Below are 12,331 nucleotides of genomic sequence, written 5' to 3'. Positions count from 1 at the left end.
TATACAATTTCAGGAAGTTTAGCTCTTCGTAGACATCTATTGTTTTTTTCAGCTCATTGAAACCTGAAAACCTGAAAACTTATGTATTATTACACCGTTCAGAGGAAATTCAAAGAAAATATGAAGTACACAGATAGATTAGTTTAGTTTTACTTTTCATGTATACATATAGTCAAAATCTAAGTATGTTTAGGGATTATTGTGATTTTTTATAATGATATTGTTATGATACAAAGTTTTATGCATACTTACCTGGCAGGTATATATATAGCTTATCCTCTTGTCGCACTGGCAGAATTTCAAAACTCGCGGCAACCGCTAGTACACTGGTAGTTCAGGTGATCGCCACCCCGTTCCCGTGGCGCTGGTGCTCGGAACCATTCCCATTTTCGTCAGATTTTCTCTGAACCCTGTCTCCTGAGGGGAGGAGGGTGGGAATTTAATTATATATACCTGCCAGGTAAGTATGCATAAAACTTTATTGTAACATAACAATGATATTGTTTAGTATACAATAAAGTTTTGTACATACTTACCCGGCAGATATATACTTAGCTATAGTCTCTGACGTCCCGACAGAATTCAAAACTCGCGGCACACGCGACAGGTAGGTCAGGTGACCAGCCCACTCCCGCCGCTGGGTGGCGGGAATAGGAACCATTCCCGTTTTCTAACCAGAATTTTTCTCTTCCACCTGTCTCCTGAGGGGGGGAAGGCTGGGGCGGCCATTAATCGTATATATCTGCCTGGGTAAAGTATGTACAAACTTTATTGTATACTAACAATATCATTTTTTGTACATGCAACTTCCCCGCAGATATATACTTAGCTGATTGACACCCTTGGTGGAGGGCAAGAGACAGTTACATCTAATTATTTTTTAATATAAAAACAGGGAAACAAACATACGTTGTAGGTATATTAACAAAAAACAACCTTGGTTCCTACCTGATATGGAAGAAGACTTCATTGATACTGTCTATGAGTCTGCTTGCCATCAGAGTTACAGAGAGGATGAGACCTGCGACTGATAACCCTTACGGATCATACCAATGGGGGCTTACCCGCTTACATGGTAGAGCCTTTTCTTGGATCGTACCAATGGGGGCTGACCCACTTACATGGCAGAACCTTGACCTGTATCATACCAACGGGGGCTAACCCTCTTACATGATAGAGCTTTAGGTATTTAAGACACACAAGGAGCATAGACCAATCCCGATTCACCTGACCACACTAACATGTTAGCACTAACGATTTGAAAGGGGTCAACTCCTGCACCCCTCTTTTCAATCGACCAAAAAATGCACCAAACACCATTAAAAACCTAACTTAATAAACTAAAAAGGATTGGTTCAGCTCTGTCCCAGCAACGAATCCGCAGATACGTACGCTCCTAGAGTAAAGCACTTGTCATACGTCACTTGAATGTCTCTCAAGTAATGAGCTGCAAAGACCGAATTGCATCTCCAAAAGGTCGACTCCACTAGAGTCTGTATAGACAAGTTCTTGTGGAATGCCAAAGAGGTAGCGACTGCTCTTACCTCGTGAGCTTTAACTCTAAGGAGGTCCAGTTGTTCTTCTTTACACTGTAAATGGGCTTCCTTGATTACGTCTCTGATGAAGAACGCCTGAGCATTTTTAGAGATCTGCCTTCTGGGATCTCTCACTGAGCACCATAAACTTTCCTTACTCCCCTGTAGTTCGTTCTTCCTTTCTATGTAGAACTTAAGGCTTCTCACTGGGCACAGAGCCCTTTCTAGCTCTGTTCCTACAAGCGAAGAAAGTCCTTTTACTTCGAATGTTCGAGGCCAAGGTTTCGAAGGGTTCTCATTCTTCGACCAAAAACATTGGTTTGAAGGAACAGAACGCCGAGTCGTTCCTAAAGCCAACATTATGTTCTAAGGCTTGTAGCTCACTTACTCTTTTCGCTGAAGCCAGCGCGACCAAGAATAAAGACTTCCTTGTCAGGTCTCTGAACGTAGCTTTACAGGGCGGTTCGAATTTTGATGTCATTAAGTACTTTAGGAACCACATCTAAGTTCCAATTAGGTGCTCTAATCCCTCTGTTCTTTGACGTCTCGAAGGATCTTATCAGGTCATGCAAATCTTTGTCTTCCCCAATGTTAACGGCCTCTATGCCTGAAGACTGAAGATAGCATACTCTTATAGCCTTTAATTGTAGAGACTACTAAATTACATTTCTCCTTCAAATACAGGAGGAAATCGGCTATATCTGTCACAGAGGTACTGGAAGAGGATATCTTCTGAGCTCTACACCCATCTGCGAAACACATCCCACTTCGACTGGTAGACTCGAATAGTAGATGGTCTTCTCGCTCTTGCGATAGCTTTCGCAGTCTTCTCGAGAAAAAGCCTCTCGTTCTGACAAGTCCTTCGATAGTCTGAAGGCAGTCAGAGCGAGAGCGGGTAGGTTTTTGTGATACCTGTCGAAGTGGGGTTGTCTGAGAAGATTCGCTCCTGTTTGGGAGAGATCTCGGAAAGTCTACCATCCATCCCAGTACCTCTGTGTACCCAGTTTTTGTGAAGGCCAGAACGGGGCTATGAGGGTCAGTTTGGCTCCCTCTGCTGCTGCAAACTTCCTTACCACTTCCGATAATATTTTGAACGGAGGAAAAGCATTAACCTCGTCTATTCCAGGCCCAATCTAGGAAGAAGGGAGTCCTACCTGCGCAATCGCCCTTGGGTCGGCGATCGGGGAGCAGTAACTTTCCAGCCTGTTGTTCCAATGGGTGGCAAAAAGATCTATATTTGATCTCCCCCAGAGGTTCCAAAGTCCTGTTGCATACTTCCTGATGCAACGTCCATTCTGTAGGAAGTACTTGGTCTCTCCTGCTCAGAAGGTCGGCTCGTACATTTTTGTCCCCTTGGATGAATCTTGTCCGGAGAGTGATTCTTCTCTCTTCTGCCCAAAGCAGTAGTTCCCCTTGCTTTCCTGTAAAGGGAGAACGAGTGCGTCCCTCCTTGCTTCTTTGATATAAGCTAGGGCTGTGTGTGTCCTCCGAATTGATCTGCAGGACCGAACCTGTGATCTGAGCCTCGAAGTGTATGAGGGACAGGTGAATCGCTGCTAATTCTTTCATATTGATGTGCCAGGACACCTGTTCTCCCCTCCAGGTGCCTGACACTTCTCTCGTCCCTAGAGTGGCTCCCCACCCCGCATCTGAGGCGTCGGAGTACAACACTAGCCGAGGGTTCGGAACGTGAAGGGATACTCCTTCGCTGATCCTGCACGGATTCATCCACCAGCGCAGGTCCTCCTTTATCTCCTTCGTGATCTGGAAGGAATCGGACAGATTTATTTTGAGATTTCTGATCCCAACGTTCTCTTAGATAGAACTGTAACGGCCTTAGGTGAAAGCCTTCCTAGAGAAATGAACTGTTCCAACGAGGAAAGGGTCCCCAAAGAAGACTCATCCATTCCCTCGCGGAACATTGTTCTTTCTCTAGGAAGGTTGCTACTTTTTTTTTCCAAGCAGCGGTTCTGTCTTTCCTGTGATGGAACACCTGAAAACCCCGAGAATCCATCCGAATCCCCAGATAAACAATGTTCTGCTGGGGAATCATCTGGGATTTCTCGAGGTTTACCAACAGTCCCAAGGACTGTGTTAACTCCAGTGTCAGTTTTAAGTCCTCCAGACATCTGACTCGCGACTGTGCTCGTATCAGCCAGTCGTCTAGATACAAGGATATCCGAATCCCTTCGAGGTGAAGCCAGTGAGCCACATTTTTCATTAGTCCCCGTGAAAACTTGGGGGGGGCTGTTGATAGTCCGAAGCATAAGGGGCCCGAAATTGAAAAAAAAACTCTTCCTTGAGCCATAATCTTAGGTATTTCCTGGACGCGGGTTGTATTGGTACGTGGAAATAAGCATCCTGCAGGTCCAGGGATACCATCCAGTCCCCTGGACGCAGGGCTGCTAACACAGGCTGTCGTCTCCATTGTGAACTTCCTTTTTGCTACGAACTCGTTCAGGGCGCTCACGTCCAGAACTGGCCTCCAACCTCCTGATCTCTTCGAACTAAGAACAGGCGATTGTAAAACCCCTGGGAAGAGAGATCTCTTACTTCCTCTATGGCTTCCTTGTAAAGCATCTGCTCCACGAGATGTAGAAGGGCTTGTTTCTTGACAGATTCCTTGTAATTTGCTGTTAACTCCCTTGGAGTTTCTTGTGGAATGCCAATGTCGTTAAGGGAGGTTTTTCCCTGAAGGGGATTAAATATCCTTTCTTTAGGATGGATAGGGACCAGGCATCGGCACCTTTCTGTGCCCAAGTTTCGGTAAAAATCTAGAAGCCTGGCACCCACTTTTATCTGGAGACCCCCGTCTCACTGGGTTTTGACGAACGGCCTTCGAGAAGACCTTCCTCTCTTCTCCGGTCGTCTACTTCTAAGAGAAGTTCTTGATGCAGACCTTCCTCGAAAGGGCTGCTGGAAGGGAACTTTCTCCTTTTTCGCCAGAGGCACAGCAGGCTTTAGCCTCTTCGCTGACTGGGCCAGCAGGTCCTGTGTGGCCTTTTCTGAAAGCGTCTTAGAAATGTCCCTCACTATGTCCTGAGGAAACAGGTGACTAGAGAGGGGCGCGTATAAAAGGGAGGATCTCTGCAGAGGAGAAACAGATTTCGTTAAGAAGGAGCTAAACACTGCCCTCTTCTTCAAAATACAGGATCCAAAAGGGATGCCACTTCATTTGAGCCATCCATAACCGCCTTGTCTAGGCAGGTTAAAACACTGCCCAACTCTTCCATGGAAACAAAGTCTGGTTCTTGCGACTTCTTGGCTAAAGCTCCCAAGGCCCAGTCCATGAAGTTAAAGACTTCGAGAGTCTTGAAGAGGCCCTTGATGAGATGATCCACCTCACACATTCCCCAAGAGGCTTTTGCCGAGTGTAGAGAGCGTCTTCTAGACGCATCTACAAGAGCGGAAAAATCCGCATCAGAGGACGAAGGTAGACCCAGGCCCATTGGCTCCTTGGTATCATACCACATCCCTGGTTTCCCTGTCAACTTAGAGGGAGGACAAGAAAATACTGTCTTACCCGCTTCTTTCTTAGCCCTGAGCCAGTTCTCGAGACTCTTCAGAGACTTTCTCATAGAAAGAGTAGGGGTCATCTTAACGAATGAGGAGGCCTTCGACATTTTCGTACTGGATAATAACGATCCTGGCGAAGGGGGATCCGACTGGCGTAGTGAGTCTCCAAACACCTGCAGCAATAGAGAAGCAAGTCTCTTATAGTCTGAAACTCCTGCATCTTTGGCTATCTCTTCATCCGATACTTCTTCCAAAAGTGATGCGGGAGAAGAGGGCTTTTCCTCCACAGGAGACCGATCCTTTGAAGGAAGTCTTTTCCTTTCTTCCTTACTCTATCATCCTTCCTGTGTGAGTCCTGGAGTTTCTCTATAGCTCGGACTTCTGATCTGCTCCTTGCGTCTGCTCGGAGAGGCGCTTGCGTCCTGAATCAGGCGCCTGTGAGGCGAAGAACGCCTGCTAGGCGAAAGTAGAACATCCTGTTCCTGGCGCCAAGACGGAGACGCGTCTCCGTCTGCGTCCTGGTGAGAGCGCCTAGGCCAAGAAGGCGAGGCGCTTGCGTCCTGGTGAGGCTGCCTGGTCCAAGAAGGAGAGGCATTTGCGTCCTGATGAGGACGCCTAGAAGGCGAAATGCGCCTGCGAGGAGAAAGGAGAACCCTTTGTTCCCGTCGTCCATGAGGGGAGACGTTTGCGTCCCGTTGACTGTGTCTAGCAGGCGAATAACTCCTTTTTCCTTTGCGTCTTTCCGGAGAGAGCTAGAATCTCTCCTACTCCTCCTAGGAGAAGAAAACTTGTCCAATCTTCGGGGCCTATTCGGCGAAACTCTTGCGTCCTTCGGAAAATGTCTCGAGGACGAACGAGCGCTCCTTTCTTCTAGAGGAGCTCTAAATAGAGAGGGACTCTCTTCTCTCCCGGAGCTCTTAGTCGACGAATTCTCTCACGAGAAATTCGCGAATCAGGCTCCTGATGCTTGCCATGGGAGGCAACTCTTCTCTAGTCAAACTCCTGGGAGAACTCTTGCTCGTAGGGCGTTTCCGATATTTGTCATATACGACTGAAGAAGGTCTCGCTGGGGACGAAAACCTTTCAGGCGAGAGCGTCTGCTAAACGCCAGGACGCTTACTCTCTGACTCTCCTCCTAACGGAACTCTTGATGGGAAGAGAAATGTCTTCTTCCTAGAATAGGCCTTCAGAAAGAACTCCCACTAAGGCAGACAACTGCTGTTGGAGTCCTACCAAGACTTCCTTTGTCTTGTGTGATAAGTCTTCCGGAGACGAGTCAGGAGTTCTCATGGCTCTCTTCTTACGAGCAGGCGAATAATCCGGAAAAGGCTCCGGACTGGAACGTAACGCTTCGCTATTTGGCGTCTTCCAGGATCTCTTAAGAGGACGCGATTTAGCGGAAGAACTCCATCCCCTTTCTGGGAGACGAAGAGTCTGAGTCCGAAAAGCACTTCCTCAGGACGCTTTTGCAGTAGCTATCCTTGGCAGCCTGAGAAGCGGCTACAGGATCTGCCGAAGGGACGCCTGACCGTTGGGAATACTCTACATCCCCTTGCGGCTTTCGACATTCCTCCTCCCTTGGTCATGGGAGTCCTGAAAGAGGTCCTAGGAGGCCTGAGGAGCAATGCGGAGTCGGTCAGACGCCCCCACCCCTCCACTTCACTGGGGACACTGCACAAATCACTGCACACATCACTGCGCTTACCTGTCTCCTTCATCGCTTGCAGTTGCGTTTTCAAGCTGATTATAGAGGCTCTCATTGCAGCCATTTCCGTAGACGCATCTACAGGTTCGCTACTGGGGGAAGGGGCTGAAGCCAAACTATGAGCAGGAGAAATACTATGAAAGTTAGGAGCTACTTCCTGTTCATTAGAGCAGGATCTACTTGAGCTTCTGATGGAAGCCCTCCTAACCCTATCTTTCTCAAGTTTTCTTACATAAGAAGCCAAGGTCTTCCATTCCACTTCCGTTAAGCTCTCACATTCCAGACAGGTGTTAGTCTCAGAACAATCATTCCCCCTACATTTTTTACAAAACTGTGTGAGATCCACCGAAGCTTTCGGTAGCCTCACCTTACATACCTCTTTTCGCACACACCCTAAATACAGGTGCCACGTCAGACATTTTAAAGAGAATCCAATTCCAAATCCAAAAAACAGTCCACGATAAGCATATGCCAAAACCAAAGATCAAAGTACATCACCAAAAGACAGATAGATAATCCCTCGGCCAACGAGAAAAGAATTCCAATGCAGGAGGTACCAACAACGATGTTGTTGCTACCGGCGACAGAAAAATTCTGGTTAGAAAACGGGAAATGGTTCCTATTCCCGCCACCCAGCGGCGGGAGTGGCTGGTCACCTGACCTACCTGTCGCGTGTGCGCGAGTTTTGAATTCTGTCGGGACGTCAGAGACTATAGCTAAGTATATATCTGCCGGGGAAGTTGCATGTACAAAAATATCATTTTTATGCATGACACTTACCTGGCAGGTATATATATAGCTGATTGACACATTTGGAGGTGGGTCAAAGACAGCAACATCGTCATAATTTAAAAATTAAATAATTTTTAAAATGACAATTTGTCGAAAATTGCATTTTTCCTAACTATACAAACCTGAGGTCCTTTAACAATAGGAAGGTAACTAGCGGCAGCTGGGACGGTCGTAAGCTTCGAACAAGGGGAGAACGGTAAGTTAACTGCTTGTCCGATCGTGCGCGGCGCCGCGCGCCCTAGGGCGGTGAAGAATCACTTTTGCTTTAGGCCCATGCAAAAGTTGCAGAGTGAGGGGTGGTATGAGGTGGGACTATATGTAAAGGACCTCTAGGTTTGTATAGTTAGGAAAAATGCAATTTCGACAAATTGTCATTTGTTTCCGATACGTAATACAAACCCTCGGTCCTTTAACAATAGGAAGACTCACTTCTTGGTGGGTGGAATCTGAGTCTTTTGGGTGAACAGACTGGTGTTCGTCCAACCTTGGAATGCCTCCCTGGTCGTAAGAGCAAGGGAGGGATCCAAACCTCTGTCCGATTGATCGGGGTGTGCACCGCAGGATCAATGGTCAGACCTCTGAGCCAAGTACTAAGAGAGAGGCAAGCGTATCTCTTCGTACCAGCATTGCAAGAACTTGTTCCTGTACAGGAGCCAACATAAAGTTATGGGTTTGTCTCAAGTAGGCATCCACTCCTTCCCCCTTGTTGGAGGGAGTGGAAGATATTTGCTTCTATCCCTAACTAAAGGGATAGATTGGGGCTCGGTTGAGTAGCTTACCTGCATCGGATTCCTTTCCAGCATGGTGACGACCGTGACCCTCTGCCCACAGGTAGAGAGAGAGAAAGATGGAGAAGAGAAGCCAGTCGCACTCTCATTCAACCATTCATTCTTACAGTCACACCAGGAATCGATGCTGTTCTGCCTGCTCGAGTGCTGGGTAAGCTTACACAACGTGTTGAGCAGCCACCACAGGTCCCAAGGAAAAAGTATCCAAGGACTTGTGGGCAATATCCCGAAGGTAGTCTGGTTGGCCCAGACACCTGCCTTCAGGACCTGCACCACGGAGAAGTTTCTTACGGAACGCAAAGAGGGTCCAATACTCTGACTTCGTGGGCTCTCGGTTGGAGCGTACGGATGTCGTCACTACCATCAGCCTCGTACGCTCTCCTGATCACCTCACGCAGCCAGAAAGAAAGCGTGTTCTTGGATACTTCTTTCTTGGTCACCCCAGTGAGGCTAACGAAGAGGCGTCGACACTCAGGCCTGAGGTGTCGAGTTTTCTTCAGATAGCGCCGTAGCGCCCTCACAGGACAAGCAGCATCTCATCCGTATCGTTGTCGGTGAAATCCATTAGGGAGGGGATCGTGAAAGACTCGTACGCTCTCCTGATCACCTCACGCAGCCAGAAGAAGCGTGTTCTTGGATACTTCTTTCTTGGTAACCCCCAGTGCTAACGAAGAGGCGTCGACACTCAGGCCTGAGGTGTCGAGTTTTCTTCAGATAGCGCCGTAGCGCCCTCACAGGACAAAGCACATCTCATCCGTATCGTTGTCGTGAAATCCATCAGGGAGGGGATCGTGAAAGACTCGAACCTGTCGTCAGGGATCGACGGATTCTGAGTCTTAGCTACGAAATTCGGGACGAAATCGAGCGTCACAGATCCCCAGCCCCTGGAATGTTTAACATTGAAGGACAGATCATGAAGTTCCCCTACTCTCTTCGCCGATGCCAGGGCCAGCAAGAAGAGTCTTGAGGGTCAGATCCCTGTCTGACGACTCTCGGAGTGGCTCGAATGGTCTTCGAGTCAAACTCCTAAGGACGAGAGTCACATCCCACTCAGGGGGCCTGAGTTCCCTGGGTGGGCAAGACCTTTCGAAGCTCCTCATTAGCAAGGAGATCTCGAACGAGTTCGAATGTCCAGCTCCCCTCAGTTTTTAGGACGAGCGCCAGGGCGGCTCTATATCCTTTAACTCTGTGGGTACTGAGAGGCTTCTTCTCCTGCGGCGAAGAAACACGAGGAAATCCGCTACCTGCTGAAGAGTGGCTCTGAGGAGATAGACCCCGTCTACGACACCAACCACAGAAGACGGCCCACTTCCCCTGGTACACAGCTGCAGAGGACTGTCTGACGTGTCCAGCCATCTCTGTTGCTGCGCTGCGAGAAAAGCCTCTCGTTCGCAGAGATGGTGGATAACAGCCAGCCGTGAAGTTGTAGGGACTGGACTGCTCGGTGGTACCGCTCTACGTGTGGCTGGGCTAGAAGGTTGTGCCAGTGGGGCATCTCTCTCGGTTCTTCCGCAAGAAGAGCCAGCAGGTCCGGATACCAAACGGCTTGAGGTCGTTTGGGAGCCACCATGGATCATCCTGAGATTGGGAGTGACCAGCGCTCGGCTGATCACTTTCCGAATCAGACAAAAGGGAGGAAAGGCGTAGACGAAGAGTTGTTCCAGGGGTGTTGAAGAGCGTCCTCTGCAGCTGCCCATGGGTCCGGCACGGCTGAGCAAAAAACTTGAAGTTTTTTGTTGTGGCCGGGTGGCGAACAGGTCTATGACCGGACGCCCCCCCCCCACAGGTTGAAGAGCCTTTCCGCCACTTCTGGGTGTAGGGACCACTCGGTCCCTATTACCTGATCCCGACGGCTGAGCTTGTCTGCTACTACATTCCTCTTGCCTGGAATGTAGCGTGCTGACAGCTCTATCGAGTGAGCCGTGGCCCACTCGTGCACCTGCAACAGTCAACTGGTGTAGCGGGAGAGACACTAGGCCCCCCTGCTTGTTGACGTATGCCACTACTGTGGTGTTGTGCACATCAACACCACCGAGTGTCCCATCAAGCGGTCTTGGAACTCTTGGAGAGCGTAAAACGCCGCCTTGAGTTCTAGGACATTGATGTGAAGGTGCTTGTCGTGATGGTCCCACACACCTGCAGCCAGCAACTCCTCCAGGTGTGCGCCCCATCCCTCGGTCGATGCGTCTGAGAACAGCAGCATCTCCGGGGGGGGAGTGCGTAGAGGCACCCCTCTTAAGAGGTTCCTGTCGTCGAGCCACCAGGCTAGGTCCTGCCTCACCTTCTCCGTGATGGACACGGGGAAGTAAGGTGGATCCTTTTACCTGTGACCAACTCTCCTTAGTCTCCACTGGAGAGACCGCAGGTGAAGACGTCCGTGAGGAACTAACTTCTCGAGTGACGACAGGTGGCCGATCACAACTTGCCATTGCTGAGCTGCCTGTTCCCTGCCGAGACAGGAACCGGCCGGCTGCCTCCCTGAATTGCTGATCCTCAAGTCTGCGGGGCGGACTTGAGCTGCTACCGTATCGATCAGCATACCCAGGTACTTCATCTTCTGCTTGGGTTCGAGATCGGACTTCTCGTAGTTTATCACGATCCCCAGATCGCGACAAAACTTTAGAAGTCGATCCCTGTCCTGCAGCAACTGCGAGCGGGAGCTCGCCAGGACCAGCCAATCGTCGAGATACCTCAGAAGACGTATCCCGTGCGAATGGGCCCAAGCAGACACCAGCGTGAACACTCTCGTGAACACCTGTGGGGCGGTTGAGAGACCGAAGCAAAGTGCCCTGAATTGGTACAACCGTCCCGTCGAAGATGAAGCGGAGGTACTTTCTGGAGGACTGATGGATGGGTATTTGAAAATACGCATCCCTCAGTCCACTGAAAGCATGAAGTCGTTCTCCCTGATGGAGTCCAGCACGGAACGTGCTGTCTCCATCTTGAACCGAGTCTGGCGAACAAATCGGTTCAGGGAGAGAGATCTATCACCGGGCGCCAGCCCCCCGATGCCTTTTCCACTAAGCAAAAGGCGGCTGAAAAGCCCGGTGACCGATCCACTACGACTTCTACAGCTCGTTTGGTCAGCATGGTCTTGATCTCCTGCCGAGAGCGTCGTCCTTTGAGGATCCCAGAACATATGTCTGCAGATGGACCGGGTTGGAGGTGAGGGGTGGCCGAGATTCGAAGGGTAGTAGATATCCCTCCCGAAGGACGTCTACTATCCAGGTCTCGGCACCGTAGCGCTGCCAAGTTGCCCAATGGCGTCGCTAGGCACCCCCCCACTTCCCGGCAGCTGGTGAGGGGGAACGCCGTCCCTAGCGTTTCCCACCTCGCTTCGACTTCTTCCCAGCACCTCCTCGGGGGAAAGGGGGGAGGGCTGGGAGGAGGGCTGGTTACGGCCTCCTTTACCAGAAGTTGAGCAGGAAGAGTCTTTCCTCGGGGCTTCGATGGAGCAGCCGTCTTAGCAGCCGAGGAAGCGCTAGCTAAACTCTTAGGCTTAGCCGCAGTTGTACGAGGTTGCCCGGAAACCTTCGTAACTGCCTGGTGAACCAGACGGTCACTGTCATCAGTGCGCCGTCTTTCCACCGCAGCGTCCACCATCTCTCCGGGAAAGAGAAAGCGGAGGAACTCTTCATTGGTCCGTTACGGAGTCCATTTACCGCCTCAACGACCCAGCCCCCTTGGCTACTCGTGTAAGGACAGCGTCCCTACGACGGAGAACCAAGTTGGCCCACAGGTTTTGCCGTCTGTGGGCGAGGTAGGGAGATGGCCCTACCTCCAGACTGGCACAGTCTCCTGAAGTCGGGGTCGTCTTCGAGGGCAGCGCCCCCGGAGTCGGCCGCGACCTTGGATACTGTGAGGGACCACAGATCCACCAAGAGACTGCCTGGAAAGCCGCCATAGCGGTAGCTTCCAGGCCCAGTGCCTCCTGCTGCGAGAACCACAAGTTCTCCGACAGGAGCTGCTGCAGGGACACACCTGGAGTTAGCCTA

Source organism: Macrobrachium nipponense, chromosome 36 (genome assembly GCF_015104395.2).
Source record: "Macrobrachium nipponense isolate FS-2020 chromosome 36, ASM1510439v2, whole genome shotgun sequence".
In the NCBI taxonomy this organism is placed as follows: domain Eukaryota; kingdom Metazoa; phylum Arthropoda; class Malacostraca; order Decapoda; family Palaemonidae; genus Macrobrachium; species Macrobrachium nipponense.
This window is presented reverse-complemented; position numbering follows the sequence as displayed.